Source organism: Equus quagga, chromosome 3 (genome assembly GCF_021613505.1).
Source record: "Equus quagga isolate Etosha38 chromosome 3, UCLA_HA_Equagga_1.0, whole genome shotgun sequence".
Taxonomy (NCBI): domain Eukaryota; kingdom Metazoa; phylum Chordata; class Mammalia; order Perissodactyla; family Equidae; genus Equus; species Equus quagga.
In genome coordinates, this window is record NC_060269.1 from 55211294 (window position 1) to 55227102 (window position 15809).

At 42.5% G+C, this 15809-nt stretch overlaps 1 long non-coding RNA gene across 2 annotated transcripts; it reads left to right on the forward strand.

Moving 5' to 3' along the window:
* The first annotated feature begins 85 nt into the window (after positions 1-85).
* Positions 86-15656, forward strand: LOC124236995 (uncharacterized). 2 transcript variants are annotated; one of them, XR_006887901.1, is made up of 5 exons: positions 86-619; positions 9254-9330; positions 11040-11097; positions 11666-11771; positions 12767-15656. It is a non-coding gene; the product is annotated as an uncharacterized LOC124236995 (long non-coding RNA). The 2 variants fall into 2 exon arrangements; XR_006887902.1 differs by having other exon boundaries at positions 9254-9326.
* The last annotated feature ends 153 nt before the right edge of the window (positions 15657-15809 follow it).

Below are 15809 nucleotides of genomic sequence, written 5' to 3' on the forward strand. Positions count from 1 at the left end.
GTTGTCTTCTTTTTTGATTATTTGTAGTTTCTAAGTTTTCTCTAATGAACAACAGGATGCTTTTTTAATAGGAAACATAGGTTATTCTAAATTTATAAAGAACGCCTGCAGAACAGAAGTTTGGCAGCACTACCCTGCAATGTAAGCAGCCTTTTTTTCCTTTTTTAAGACTTGCGAGAGACAGTCAATTTCGGGGACCGAGACCGGTCTCCTCCTCCCTGGCTCCTCTCGTCCCGCCCCTTGGCCACGCCCACTTCGACCCTTTTACTCCGGTACCTCCCCTTCTCCTTCGGTTGCTGCAAAACCCGGAAAGGTGGACCTTACACACGAACGCTCCTGGTGGCTCGTGCAGCCAGACTGGGCATGTTCCGCCGCCGGGTCAGGGATTGCTGTCAAGGAGAGAGGAGGCTTTCAACGACTCCCAGTTTCTCTTCTCCTTCTCTCTATCCCTGGCAAACAAAACAAAGTAGCGCTTGCGACCTCCTGCCCCGAGCGCAGACCTGCAGAAGTGGGTCAGGACGGGACTGAGCATGCTCGGGGCAGTGCCAGGCTGCCGCACGCGGCTGCATCTCGTTGCCCAAGGTTGATGGAGCTGCACTCGCTCATCACGACATCGAAGGTCAGGAGACGGGCTCTGGTGGTGCAGGATAGCCTCGACACGTGGACAGGTTGCCGCTGCCTAGGCCCTCCTTGGGAGGAGGAGTGCGTGGGATCTGGCTTACAAGTGAATCAAATCTTGATTTTGCCCTGAAAGATTGAAATTAGAAATCATATTTTAACAGTAGTTTTATGGCATCTCGAATTTTAGCTCTAAGAACTTTTCAGTCCGTCGTTCTTTCAGGAAACCTAAATCTTCTTTCTTTTCAAGTACTTAATAAGCGTTCTTTGCAATTGCACTAGAACGTTAAATTTTCACCTGTTTTATCAAAGATTAAATCTTTATGTTCACTCTGAAATAATTCTGCAGTTATATTCTCTTTTTTCTTAAGGCAATTCTGCATTCGTTCTGCTCTCTTTCCTTCTGCCTCCCTTTTCCAATTCTCAGAGAACCTGCAGAATGCTCTCATGCCATCTTCGATCCACTTCAGGCAGGTGTGGGGAATTGCTTTTAATTTTCTGTTACAGAAGAGAAGACTGAAATGGAGAAATATTACAGGAAAGAGATTTTACAGTCTCAAGATGGATAAACTTAAGAACCCAGAGAGAGCTTTTCATTGAGCCCAGGCAAGTGAGTGGGATGGTTGTCTGTTTTCTGTATAAAGAGGAGGAAGATGGGCAGGCAGTTCAGCTGCCCTGTGAGGCTTGGTTGATAGTGGGAAATACCCTCAGGGAGGTTGGCTTCATTTCAAACCCAGGCTCCCCCCACCTTCAGCTTCAGGACAGTGGGAGACACCATCTTTAGGTATCACTCCTGGGAAGAATAAATTTACTTAAGTACTTCCTCCTAGAATCCTAACTTGTGCTGGAGTCGCTCTTATCCCTCTTCTGAGCTTTGAAACTCCATTGTTACTGGTACCACCTGGGCATTGCTCTTAAACTTGCCCTGGTCCTGGTAGACACCCACACCACAAATAGTCCAGCCTGGGAGAGGATGGGTAAGACATCTCTTCAATAGTCCATTCTGCCACTCCTCCCCATCTGATGCTTTCTGCTCCCCAGTCTTTCGTGACATGAACCTTTCTTAGTTCTCTGACCTCTCTGACTATTCCTTCTCATCTTCCTTCTCCAGGTTCTTTTCCTTGGCACCACTCCATTGTGGGTGTTCGGTCCTGTGGCCTCTTCCCTTCTCATTTCCCTCTGGACTCTCAGCCACTCCAGTGCTTGTCAGTACCAAGGCGGTGTTCAGTTGGCGTGTGCACATGGGTTACACTAGTTGTTTATTGCTGTGATCTTTTCTGGTGGATCAGGCACCTATTATGATTGGTATCTATGCCTAACCATTTGTTCATACCACTTGTTAGTATTTGGAATATTATCTTTGCCTCAAACTACAACTTCTAAGTATCTCCCTGAGTTCAGACCCTTATATGTAATCTACTAAATAAGTGCTGTGACCCTCAGGAAACTTGAGCCCAGTATGTCCCCAACAGAACTCACGAGCCGTAGTTATTCTTCTGCCTGTACATGCTAGCTTGGTTACTGGTGCCCCCATCTTCTCTGCACACCACAAATATGGATGTTATCCCAGCTTCGTCCATCTGCCTTTCCCCTACCATCCAGCTGGTGACTGACACTGTCCACCCTGCCCTTAGATATCTCTCAATATGGACCCTTTACCTGCACTGCCCTCTTCAGGCCCCATCATCTTTCCCAGAAGGATCTTCTTTCTGCGTTCCCTCCAATCTAGCCTCTATGCCTCCTCAGACTTTTCTTTTTACGCAAATTATATTTCAACACATCCTTAAATGCTTCAGAGTGCCTACAGGATAAAGTCTCAGTTTCAGGCTTGAACTGGCTGTTTCCCTCTCCACATTAGCCTCCAGCTAGTGCCTCCTAGCTTCCCATATCCTAGCCAATCCGAATTACTTATCATATGAATTCACGCCTCCATGTTCCCTTGGTTCTTTGTCTCTCCTCTCCCCTTGCCCACGCCTTGGGGAACTGTTACCTCTTCAAGACCCAGTTCAGGCTGGGTCTCCTCTGACCTCCCCAAGGTGACTTCCTCCTGAATACTTCACCTGTACCATACACCTTTTCTCCATTTTGACACCTAACCTTGATTTATTTTCCTGCATCTCCTCCACTACATTGTAGGCGACATGACAACAAGGGCTTGTCTCAACCATCTTTGTATCTTTGTTCTCAGTGCTCAATAAAATTTTACTTAATAAATGAATGATAGACATGTGTGCCCATATAATATTTAAAGTTCATTAATTTTTAAAATTCCTCTTGAGAATTGTAAATAGAGTGCAAAGAAAAAATACCAGAACAAAGTCACCTCTATACAGCCTGCTGCATGGTTATGCTCTTTTGACAGAAGCGAGATTTCAGAGTTCGCCTTAAACCCAGTGAATTTTCTTCAGCTTCAGAAATCAGGAAGTGTTTTTGAGCCCGTCTGATGTACTTGTTTTATCAGTCTGTAACTGCACAAGGCCCAGCACTGTGTTGCTAATTAATCCACAGATTCTATTGTTCTCTATCATTGTGTTTCCTTCCACAGGGTAGGTGTAACCTTCTAATTATATGGTTACTCCTTAGAATAGATTTTAGTTTTTCTGTTGAAGGTGTGGCACCCTGGGAGGGCAGATTAACCATTTAGGAATGAACATAATTTTTGCAGTTCTACCAGCTCCATTGTCTGCTGAGAGCCCTAGAGCTAACTATGGAGTCACAGACTGCCTGCTTCAGAATCCCCTGGGGGAATGATGAACCCATTCCAGACCTCCTGGATAGAGTGGTCCAGGGGGAAGCGATTTTAACAAGCCCTCCACAGGATTTTGCATACTGTATTTGAGAAATGCAGTTCTAAGTCATATAGATAAAAGGGAAAATGATAGCTGTTAGTCCAAAACTTCAAGTAGTCCCAAATCGGTTTTCTCTGGCAGAGAGATGTAAGTGGATAGGAAGGGAATCCATCCATTTTTGAAAGTGTCATCCTTGTTTGTGCTTATTGAATAGCCTTGACTCATGTTAGAGAGTCTGGAGAATGTGGCGGAATATGTAGTAAAGTAGCCGCTTGTTTTTCTATGTGTTGAACCACACGGCGTTTTGCTGGTGACCCATTCAGGCCAGGTGTCATTCTCCAGCACCTCTTTCCTAAATCCAGCCTCCTCTGACAGAGGGTGAGTGGGACAGTGGAAGTTCTGACCTTACCCCTTCCTGGAAGAGGACAATAAGTGGTGTGTAACCCTACGTTAGGCTTTTTCCTTGTTCTGGGTGTCTAAAAGGGCACAATTAGAAAGGGGGATTTTGGGGGGTGGAAATGAAAGGGAGCAAATACTTCCACATATTGCAACTTGCTGGCCACCGAGTACGAAGCTTCTCGAAAAGTCTGAGTCAGCATTAGGAAAATATTCCCTTCCTCATTATGGGTTTAGACTGAGCATCGATGTTGGTCCTTTGGAGGTATATGTGCACGAGTGTGGTCTAACCAGTTAGCCAGCTGCCAAAATCAGGAGAGCAGATGGCATGCCTGCCACTCACTTGGGGCAGATGACCCAGCTTGAAGGGTCACACCCTTTCTGGACCTCCCTTTGAGACCACATCAGAGCCCTGCCCTCCTGGACAGTTTGCCGGCCTTCAGCATTAATGCCCATCGCAGCTGAGCCTGTCGCTCCCCGGGGTTTCATTCCAGACAATGACTCAGATTTAGGGACGTGAATTATTGACAGGAGAAGGGATGAATCCAAGAATCACCTCCAGTGTGTAGGGGCTTTTTGAAAGGTGGGTGGATGTATGCATGGGAAGGTTAGAAGAGGGAACCTCTGGTGAGGGAGGTTTGAGAAGAGCCCCCGAGAGGCTGACTGGGGAGATGAGGTGAGGCCTAGAGGGGACCCCTCTGTAAAACTTGACTACTCAGGTGCTTTTCCCTTGGATTCTGGAAAAGTTCTGTCTTGTACACGGCTTGAAGTTTCGTTCTTTTAGTTTATATTTTCCTCGGGAAGGAGGGAAGGCCAAACATCCATTTTCCCACCATAGGCTGGAGGAGGTCGAAGCTGGGTGACCCAGGTAATCAAACTAACAAACAAATCACGGTTGACAAGTGGGAAAACAAACCCCCAGAGAAGCCAGGATGTTCTCCAGGAATGTGGCCCCAAGGACAATCCCTTGCCCCAACCCTTGGCAGGGATGCTCGACACCCACTGTGGAAAGCTGCTCGGAACCAGGGGCTCTCAGGCCCAGGTGAGCTTCCGCAGCTTCACGGTGACCTCAGCAGGAATTACCTGAGAAACCTGCACAGGGAGAGGTCCAGAGTGAACTCCGAAAGTCGGATTGTCATTTTGTGTGCTGGTGATTTTCGTGCATCTCTCTTTTTTGAGTAGTTGTTTACTAGAATTAAGAAGGAAGGAAAGGAAATTCTGCATTTTATCTTTTTATGTTGTGGATAAATGTGACACTAAAAGTCTTGGTATGGACACAAGGCTCTTGCCAGGGGAAGGCTGGGAAGAAGCCCTGAGGGGTGGCAGAGGCAGGGAGGGCAGAGGCCAAGGTGGATGACGGGAGTACAAGTCCTTTCAGCGGTTCAGGGGACTTACAGTGGCAAGAATTGGGAGAATACCATGCTGGCCTGGCAGAAGGGGGAAGGAGCTGGTTTTCATTTGGTAGGATTTGAAGGACACTGGGAAGCTAAGAAGGCCTGTGTTAGGTGGGTATCTGGCTGCACTTCTTGGTCCTTTCCCTCTGCTAAGTGAGGTTTGGATAGAGCAGGAAGCCTGCTGTCGGAAGCCTAGGCTCTTCTCTAATGGGCTTCCCTGATGGGCTGCATTGTAGGGAGCATGGAGGCTCTGGACATCTACAAGTAAATTGTCACCATGGGAAAGGACTGAAGTGGGGACTAAAATTTACTTTTGATTCTGTTACAAGTGTGGCTTGAGCCAACCCTGGGAATGAAGTTTTCTGACAAAGTGAAACACTTCTTCCCCGTCAATATAGACACAGTCCAAATGTGCTAACCTTCGGTGTGATCCCCGCCTTCCATCTCCCGAGTGATGAATAGTTTCTACCTGTAATTACAGGAACAATTGTGTTTGGTTTGTTCTCCATCATGGATGAGTGTGCTTATGAGTAGTTTTTCTCACATGTGGACCATGCTATGGCTATGATAGAACTGCAATTATCCAGCTGAGGGAATAGGTTGCTTCATTTGGACCACACCTGCTTTTCAGGCGTATATAAACTCTGCAGCTTCTCTTTAGTAGTCTTTTCAATTTAATCTAGTATATCTTCTGGCACATATTAGATGCCAGTAAATTTTGTTGTATTACATGCTGGAAATTGGTGTTAGAACGACATATTGGAATATCTTGGAGGCAGGCATTTTAAAATACAAAAAGCATCAGCCACTTGGTTGGTCTGAAACACCATTCGGACTTTGGCCTCAGTCGGTATGATATTGATTCCACTTTTCTTTCAGATGAAATGTTTCAGATCTGCTGCAAGTGCGTTTCTTCCTGATTTGGGTCAAATGGCAAAGCTGCTAATAAATCGTGGATGAATGTATGGCCGAATGCATGAAAAATTTTGAAGGAGAAGATACTAAGGAATAGTTAGTGGCTATTTTTTCAGGATCATGGTTCATGAGGTCTCTGTTGTAATAAGTAGGCATTTCCGCTGTTAATTTCAATGAGTCTTCTCTTTTGCTTTCATAGGAATTTTAAAGGTAACTTGAAATTAATCATCCCTAAAACTTGAGAAGCGTTGTAATTGTATTTATGAACTAAATGGGCCTGTTTCCTTAAACTGAATAGAAATTAGGATTTGCTGCTCCCAATTATGGAATGTAGGGTAAGGTGGCTCAGAAGTGCAGCTAAGAATTGCTAATAAGCATAATGACATAGGCCAGCAGTGACCAGGAGAAAACAGCGTGAATATAAAAGGACTTCGCAGATCTGTCTTGATGTGATTGATTTCAAGTGATTTATAATTCTGTGTGTGTGCTTTGGCCTGTAGGACTAATTACTGAAAATGGACTAAGCTTGAAAAGGAAATCCCCAGCCCATCTTCAAGAATCTTTGACTGTTACATGAATATTACATTTAATTACTTTAAAAGTCCGCTATTGCTTATTGCCCATAGGAGGCAGTAGGTATGAATTCCCTCGGAGGAGAACTGCCTGTCATCTTTTAGCTGTTTACCAACCTAACTTGCCTAGCGCTGGACCCCATTCCTGGGGGCACCAGAAAAGGAGGAGAACCAAAGACAACTCTGGAGGTGTTAGTATTACAAAAGGGCACCAAAATAGTCATTCATGGGACCATCACTCTCCCTCGTTTGACAACTCGGAGTTGTTGGCATTTGGAAGTTCCTATGTACTCTTTCCCATACTTGGTGCTTTTGATTCTAATGGTCTTCATCTGGTTTTCTCTCTGTCTCTTATTTTGGCTCATATATACTCTAACGCTGTTTATTTTTCTTGAGAGTATAATTTGCTTTCCTTTCATAATGTTATGAGAAGACTAATGGGGAAATGAGGAACCAGACTCATTACTGGAAGAATCCGAGAGACTTCTCAGATGCAAGCCAGGCCGTGGCCCTCTGACAGCATTCTTCAAAGACAGTTCCCAAAGACACATGCTTAAATGGTTGAATTGATTTATTTCTTATAAGATTCTGGCTTAGGCACACGTTTCCTTTAAATAGTAGTTGTTATCTAACTTAAAGTATTAAAAATGTGATATGACAGGCAAGTCAGGAACATAGAGGTTACATAATTCAAGCATTGCCAACTTTTGACCCACATTAAATAGACTTTTTTGGTATTGTGACATCTACTTACAAATTCATTTAATGGTTAAGAAATCACGTTGAGAATGCAGTACTACCAGCTTCAAAGAGGCTGCTGTATCATCAGATTCCTTCTTAAGCTTCCCTTGTTCGTCTCCCCAGCGTTCCCCAGGTCCCCAGCCCGTTCCTCCACCGGGGTCTCACTTCCTCTTGGAGAAGACCATGGTCTAAGTGGACCTCTCTGCAGGCAGTTCCTGGGGGCCAGGAGACCGAAAGCTGAAAGCACAGGACGATGGGGACCTTCAGGGTGCTCAAGGTTACCCTGGATCAGGAGTGTCCTGTCCTGCTTCATACTCTAGCTGTTTCCTGGTCCTTGTCTTCTGTCATCGGGGTTGAGGGTGATGGAAGAATGTAGTGGTCATTCGCCACTGCCCTTAACTACCCCCCAACCTCCCAACCCTTTAAGGCAGCACAAGGTTGGAGCCTGGTGTTGGGGCTGAAATGGCTCTTCCACCATCCTCTTATTGTCCCTGCTTCACCAAGCAAGGGCTGATGACCCGCTAGTTTCTAGTGCTGAGGCACTGTTACACTTGGCCTAGTCCTATTAAAGATGCCTGGTGTAGGACTATTTCCTGTTAGAAAAAAATGTGTTGGATGAGCCAAACACCACCAGTGTGGATGTTTATAATTAGTAGACTCTACCTTAATAATGATTGCTTGTATATATACACTCTTAATAAACAATAGCTCCTTGGGAAAAAAAAAAGATACCTGGTGTCTGTGGATAACTCTTGGGGATTTCCTTAGGCCCCTCAAAAGCCAGTGGGCCTCTCAGAGATGCATTTCTATCTGGAGTTGTGGTTAGAGCTATAAGTTCCTCGAGAGCAGCCTAGAGATGGGACCATGGAGTGGCAGGGGACAGGAATTTAAGAAGGGGGTATATATTTCTTCACTTCATACTCTTGTCCACTGAATGTAACTTTTTAAAAATTGAGATATAATTGACATATATTAGTTTCATGTGTACAACATAATGATTCTATATATGTATATATTTCAAAATGATCACCACAGATGTCTAAGTAATATCCATCACCAAACAGTTAAAATTGTTTTTTCTTGTGATGAAAACTTTGAAGATCTTTTCTCTAAGAGTGTAACTTTTTAATGGCATCAATACCTTTAATATCAATAAATGCATATTGATGGTTTTGGGGTGAGAATATTTTTCATTTGTTACATTAACTGTCAGGGTGCATCATCCTAAACATTCAGATGACTCTAGCTCACCAGCAGTGCCTAAAAGGAAGTGGGAAATTGGGCAGTGTTGTATGAGCTTGAGTACGATTTGTTCTCACTGTCATCGTAAGAAATTAGCCATATAATTCATAAGTTTGAGAATGGATTAGATGCAATATTTTGGACCAGTGAAACTAATATTGCAAATAAGTGGGAAAATGAAGTCTAATGCATATGTTTTAATTTATTATAAAACAAATATGCCAGATTTGTCTAACAATTTAGGAACATTGCATAATTTATAGTGACAGTTCATTTACAAAAGAACTAAGATGCCTTTTTTTTTCAAGCTATAAAGCAAATTGGAGAGTGGCTCTTACCCCATGAGTTATTTATGGTGGAAGATTAATAAAAACATTAAGCATGATAAATGAATTTTCAGTGACAGGATTGCAGCAAGAATAAATATCAGCAACAATAAAAATATAATGAATTTTACGTTTTAAATCAGTCTAAAGAATTTTACTAAACAGCAAATTAAGTGATTTTATTTTTATCTGGTACAACATTAAAATTGTTTTATTCTGAAAACTACATTTAACATACATTTCCTATCTTCCCAAACTAGGTAAAACTCCAGAGGATGAAGGCCCCGTCTCATGGTCTTGCAGCCTGTGCATGAGGATCTTATCCTTCCTATAGTAGGTACTTGCTAAATGTCTTTTGAATAAAATATGAACTTAATTTATACAGTTTTCAAATAAATTAGTCTATATTAGGAAAGAAGGTATGTGAAAGAATGGCAATGACTTCATTTTGAATTGTTATTTACCTAAAAAAAAAAGAAAGATGATTTGGTTAGAAACAAGTTGGTATTTGGGAAAGTGGCTTCTCATGTAGGGTTAGGTTCTTAAAATTAGTATACAGTAAAAATTAATCTAGAAAATCCTTTATATTGACCATAAAATTTAATATACTTGTTTGAGTATATAATCTATTTCCAAAGAGAGGAATGAAAGGAAATTCTCCAGGCAAATGTCTGGGCAGTCAGATCCATCTGTCTTGAAGATATCTGTGAAATTCCCAGATGAATGGAGAGATCCAAGGGTTTCTGCTTGCCCACAGGATTTCCTCCATCCTGTCTTAATATGTAATCTTTATTACTTTAATACATATTACTATGAGGATTAAACATAATAAGGGGTCACATTTTCTGAATCTTATATAGGGAAAGGTCAGATCTGAAGTCAGAGACTCAAGTGGCTTTTGTCTTATAAATAAGGTTTTTTGTGGTGTGAGGAGAAATTGGAAGTCCACAGCAATTCTTTGATTCAGTTAAATTATTGGAGAGTTGCTGTAGCTCCGTGCTGTAGCCATCTGGAGTGGGGTTGGTGCAGAGTGGGTTTTTCTTATTTTTATTTTTTTGAGGAAGATTAGCTCCTAGCTAACATCTGTCACCAATCTACCTCTTTTTGCTGAGGAAGATTGGCCCTGAGCTGACATCCATACCCATCTTCCTCTACTTTATATATGGTACGCCTGCCACAGCATGGCTTGATAAACAGCACATAGGTCCGTGCCCAGGATCCGAACCAGCGAATCCTGGGCCACCGAATTGGAATGTGTGAACTTAACCACTGTGCCACCAGACTGGCCCCAGTACAGAGTGGGTTTTGATCCAGCTTCACCCATTTGATGCAGGCCTGTCCAGTTGGTTACTGTTTTCAGATCACAATACACTGCAGCGTGACGGTAAACCAAGATACCATTTATGTTTGGAATTTAATCTCACTTTGTTCTGGTTTTGGGAAGACTATCCACCTGTTATAAGATGGTCACTAGGGAAATTGCATAAGGCATAGAGGAGTAATGCAACCTGTCACCATTATTAGCAAAAATGTAAAATCGGGTGGGCAGTCCAAAGTTGATTCTATGTCTGAAGTTCATCATTAGTAATGTTTTTGGACAGTATTCTGTTCCATTTGTGTGAGTGCATTGTACATTTCTCAGCCTTTCCTTTAATGATATCCTTACTAATTTAAGTGCCATCCAAGGCCCTGTTTGTAACCTGCTTAAGGAACCTGGATGATCAAAGCCGATGCCAGATTTATCCTGAAACAACTTGGCGGTTTAGATGCCAGGAGCGCTGACTTAACTTTAGCCTCCAAACATCCGTGGCCATGATGGCTTCTCTTAGCAACGAGATTTATTCCTGATGATACGGTAGAGAGCTTCAGCTACAGAGTGGTTTTCTGGGGGTCGCAAGAGCGCTGATACTTGCCATATTGTTGAGTAAAAACTGATGGATGGAGAGCGTGCGTTCCATGAGCTCCAGGAATTTTTGTGCTCTTCTCATTTAATTACACTTAATATTTCCAACCTAGAGTGGAGTATAACAAGCCCCTTTCCAACAGGCCTGGTGTTCCAGGGGGGCCCGTGTAGCTGGACCTCCACATGCTGACTTACTCAGGGGTAAGAGTCTTCTACATACTGCTTGTCCTGCCAGCATCCTCTGGCTAGCCTGCTGTGGATGCTTCTCTCCTCCCACCAGTGTATTCCTACCATGTGAGTTGCTCTTCATTACAAAATGGGCTGATTGATTGGTCCTTCCCTCGGTGCTATTGGTCTTGTGTATGAAAGTGCTGATTGGTGTATGAGTGTTCATGGTAAAGCTCTGTACACAAATGCACACAACATACCATCACTTTTGAGGTGATGTGGGCAGCACCATCTTAGCCCGAGGTGCAGATTCAAAACCGATTGGTTTGAGTCCTGTTGGGTTTGTGTGCCAACTGTACACTTGTGAGTAATTTATATGGGAGAGGGACCTTGAAAGATGGGCAAAACTGGATAAATCCAGTGTTGTGCTATGGACTGAGTTGCGTCCTCCCAAAATTCATGTTGAAGGCCTGACCCCCAAAGTGGTGGTATTAGGAGGTGTGGAGTGGGAATTAATTAGGTCTTGAAGGTAGAGCCCTCATAGGGGAAGTAGTGCCTTTACACTAAGAGACATGAGAAGATCTCTCTCTCTCCCCACCAGGTGAGGATACAGCCAGAAGGCAGCCTCCTGCAAGCCAGGAAGAGAGCTCTCACCAGAACCCAGCCATGCTGGCACCCTGATCTTTGACTTCCCAGCCTGTAGAACTGTAAGTGATAAATGTGTGTTGTTTAAACCACTCAGTTTATTGTATTTGGTTATAGCAGCCCAAGCTGACTGAGGCAGTATGCTTCCAGAAAGCATTTGGCTAGAACATGGTGTTATTCTTCAGGGTAATAGTCTTACCTGACTCATGTCTCCCAGTAGAGAGGAATCGGTTTACAGCAGGAGAACTGATTAACAATTTAAGAAGGGGCCGACGTTGGTGTCACGTTAGTGGGATGTGCTGCCGTGATGAGGGACTGGGATCTTTTCCTTTCGTAGGGATGCAGTTTAATGAAGCTTTCAGAACAGAGCATGGTGTGTTGCCATGGAGTAGTTTGTACATGGTATATATGCAGTTGTGGTTCGACAGTAACCATAGCATGTGTATGTCTTTTGAAGAAATGGTTCTGGTTTTTCCTGTTTGTTTGGGGATACTGTAGGATAATTCAGAAAATCTCTTACAGAAAAGGCCTGTGTTCATTTTTTCTCACTAAACTTCTTAGATGCTGATTTTTTTCTTTTAAAATTTTCTTAAAAATGAATTTGTTGGGGTTGGCCCGGTGGCACAGTGGTTAAGTTTGCACGTTCCGCTTCTCAGCGGCCTGGGGTTCACTGGTTCGGATCCTGGGTGCAGACATGGCACCGCTTGGCAAAAGCCATGCTGTGGTAGGCGTCCCACGTATTCTTCAGCAAAAAGAGGAAGACCGGCAGTAGTTAGCTCGGGCTAATCTTCCTCAAAAAAAAAAAAAACCCAAACAACAACAACAGAAATGAATTTGTTAAAAATTTTAAATTTTGTGAGTCCTTCCCTGTTCCTGCTTCTTTTCTTGTACTGCATTTCTCTGTGTAAAAAACTTGTAAGGAGTTTTGTGCTTGAATTTCTCTAGAAAAATTTATTCACTCAGTTGATTTTTGTTTCTCTTATTTTTGGTACCCCTTGTTTTCCTGTCATATGTTTGGCTCTTATCATAGTTTTTTCTGTCTCTTTTATTTTTTCAGAAGTTCTGTCACCTTTAGAGATTACACAAGCACAAGATAGAAACACAGAAAAGAAAAAAATGTTTTCCACCAAGTGAGTTTTCCTGCAGAGGGAGTTATATTGTCAGGGAGCCTGCCTCAGGGACAAGTGGTCAGCAGATAATGAGTGACAAATGAGAACTTTTCCCCTCCTTTTCTCTGCCATTTACACTGATCAGTTTACCTTTGATGATCTGCTATATGTAAAGGGTAATGTTGTGGCAGATGAAGCGTTTCAGAGTTTGAAAGCACATGTCGTTCAAGCACAAGCAAGCAGCATTTCCACCACGCATCTGAGACCTTACAATTCCATAAAAGTAGACTTTATGGAAGGTGCAACTGTCCACACAGTTTGTAATATACATGTTGGCCAGGTCGTTTTGTTTTGTCACCTCAAGTCCTTTTTGGAAATAGGGGTGTCAAGTAAGTAAGTTACCAAATAAACAAAGAGATATGGGTGGTTTTTCAGATCAGCATAGTACTGTCACTGAAGATGGAGAGTCGTGGTTGTGAGGATCAGGGTCAGGAACATTCTGGATCATCTTTCAGGTTGGCGGTCAGAGCTGAAAGCCCAGTTCTGTCACACAAGGTGGTCCGTATGCCAACTGATGCACTGTTTGGCTAAGAACAAGAAGAGACTCAAGGAAGACAGTGTGAATACCTAGAGTCGGGCTGATGTTCCAGATCAGCTGATGACTGACAGAGCAGTGGTGCAACGAGCCCTCCACGTGAGGTGGATCCTGGAGAGGAGCTTCATCTGGCCCCTTTTGCTGTTTCACGGGCCTCCACCAGCAGCCACACTTCATTTTAAATTGGCAAAAGAGGATTTACCCAGGGTCCTTGAATTTATACAGCCTCTGCATGAAACAGTTTTTTCCTCCTCATCTGCAATTCTAATGGACTGACTACATCTGAATACTTATGTTGGATTTCACTGTATGTGTTTATACATACAGAATATTGAGATGACGGTAGTGAATTTTGGTTGATGGATGTTAAGTTTGCTAGGGTTGCCTTCACACAAACTGAGTGGCTTAAACAGAAACTTATCTCGTAGTTCTGGAGGCTAGAAGTCCAACATCAAAGTGTCAGCAGGGCCATTCTCCCTCTGAAGGCACTAGGGAAGCATCCGATCCAGGCTTCTCTCCTGGCTTCTGGCAGTTACCTGGCTTGTGACAGCGTAACTCCAGGCTTCACGTGGCATTCTCCCTGTGTGCGGGTCTGTATCTAAATTTCCTCTTTTTATAAGGACATTAGCCATATTGGGTTAGTGGCCCTAGGACCGTACTCCAGTGTAACCTCATCTTAACTAATTACACGTACAATAACCCTATTTCCACATGAGGTCAAGTTCCACATGAGGTCACTTAAACATATGAATTTGGGGGTAACACAATTCAGCCTATATCAGTGTAATTGGCATGAAGAAAATCAAGTTATGGAGGGTTAGCACCAGTAGGGTCCTGGAAGATCTTTGGGTGCAACCTTATTATTTTGCATATGAGCTCAGTGGACAGTAAAAATGTATTATTTTAAAAATTAAATTAGGTAAAGCTTCCTCCAAATGTTCCATAATAATTAAAGCTCCTTTATGTTTTCTTCTCTCTCTCTCCCACCTGAAATGGCCCCTGTCTTCTTTCTCTCTCTGAATCCCCCTCATCATCCCAGCTCCAGCTCACCTTCATCACCGTTAGGAGATCTTCCTTAGCTGCTCTCACTGGCGGAGACCTTGCCCAACTCTGCACCTGTATTCTGCACCACCAACCTTTAGGAACTTGGTCCATTCTGTCTCCTGATTTTTTCTAAGTGACATTTGAAATGTATACACCATCTTTTGTTATTTATCATGCCATGCATTTACTAGACTCCTGGCACTTGGAGATTAAAAATTTTCTGGTTCTGTTATTAAAAGGATCTCTGATACTTAGGCACATGAAACTTTTCTGAGATACAGGTTTTATTCATCTGAATCTTGGAGAGTGGATGTGTGCATCTGGAGGTTGGGCTGTGGAGTGAGGTGGTAATGAGTAACTGAGTTATTGAGTGCCTCGCTGACCACTAGTTACCCCAAAATCAAACTAGCTGCCATTTTCCCCTTTGATAATGTAAGCCTTCTGTTGGGAATGTATGTGCAATTATGTATTCAGAAATTTTAGGAAGTTTCTAAAGACATAAGAGTCTTTCTCACTTCTCTGTAACAAGGTCATGTGCTCCCAAAAGGCAGGAACCCTCTCTTTCCTTCTTAGTGCCCAACCTGCTGTGGGGCAAGGCATGCTTGTTAATTTGTTACAGTAGGAAGTGAAGCCAGAGATTGTCTGAATGTAAGTAAAGTGAATAAAGAAAAATGTGTTATCTTAGCATAATAGACTTAGCAAATATTTTGAGAGTAAACATAAATTTTCCATCATTATCCGATGGAGTTTGCCATTTTAATTTTGACTAGTATATGAAATATTTTGAATATTATAAAAATTGCAACCACAGATTAACTTTTCTAAAAACTTGAAAGTAAATGTAATATTTCTCTAGAATGAATGGAAACTTAAACATTTTTAAGAAATTAAGTGAGACTTACAGGACTATACAATGTAAAATTATATGGATCTCCCATAAGAAGGCAAAATATATTACGTGTCTTCATGGGAAAATCAAAATTTAGATATATTACTTTCCCCCATTATGACTTAGAATGGTCTATATATTATACTTTATATCTAGTATGCAGAAATATGTCTTGGTGATGAATTCACTTAATACCTACATGTATTATCTTGTATTCTTATAGTTGAATGAATAGTTTTAGTCAACATTAGTCGTGAAATTCTAGGTTATGGAATGATTAAATAATATTGTCTTCACAATTCTTGCTAACTATGAGATATATTTGGATTTTGTAATAATATCCCTCAGAATCAAAATTTTACTGTAATTCATTCTGCAAGCCTTTAAATAAATCATTATGAGGTAAGCCTGCCACCTGCTGGTCAAGATGTGTTACTTCCTTTTACGTTTCAAAAAGCTTGGC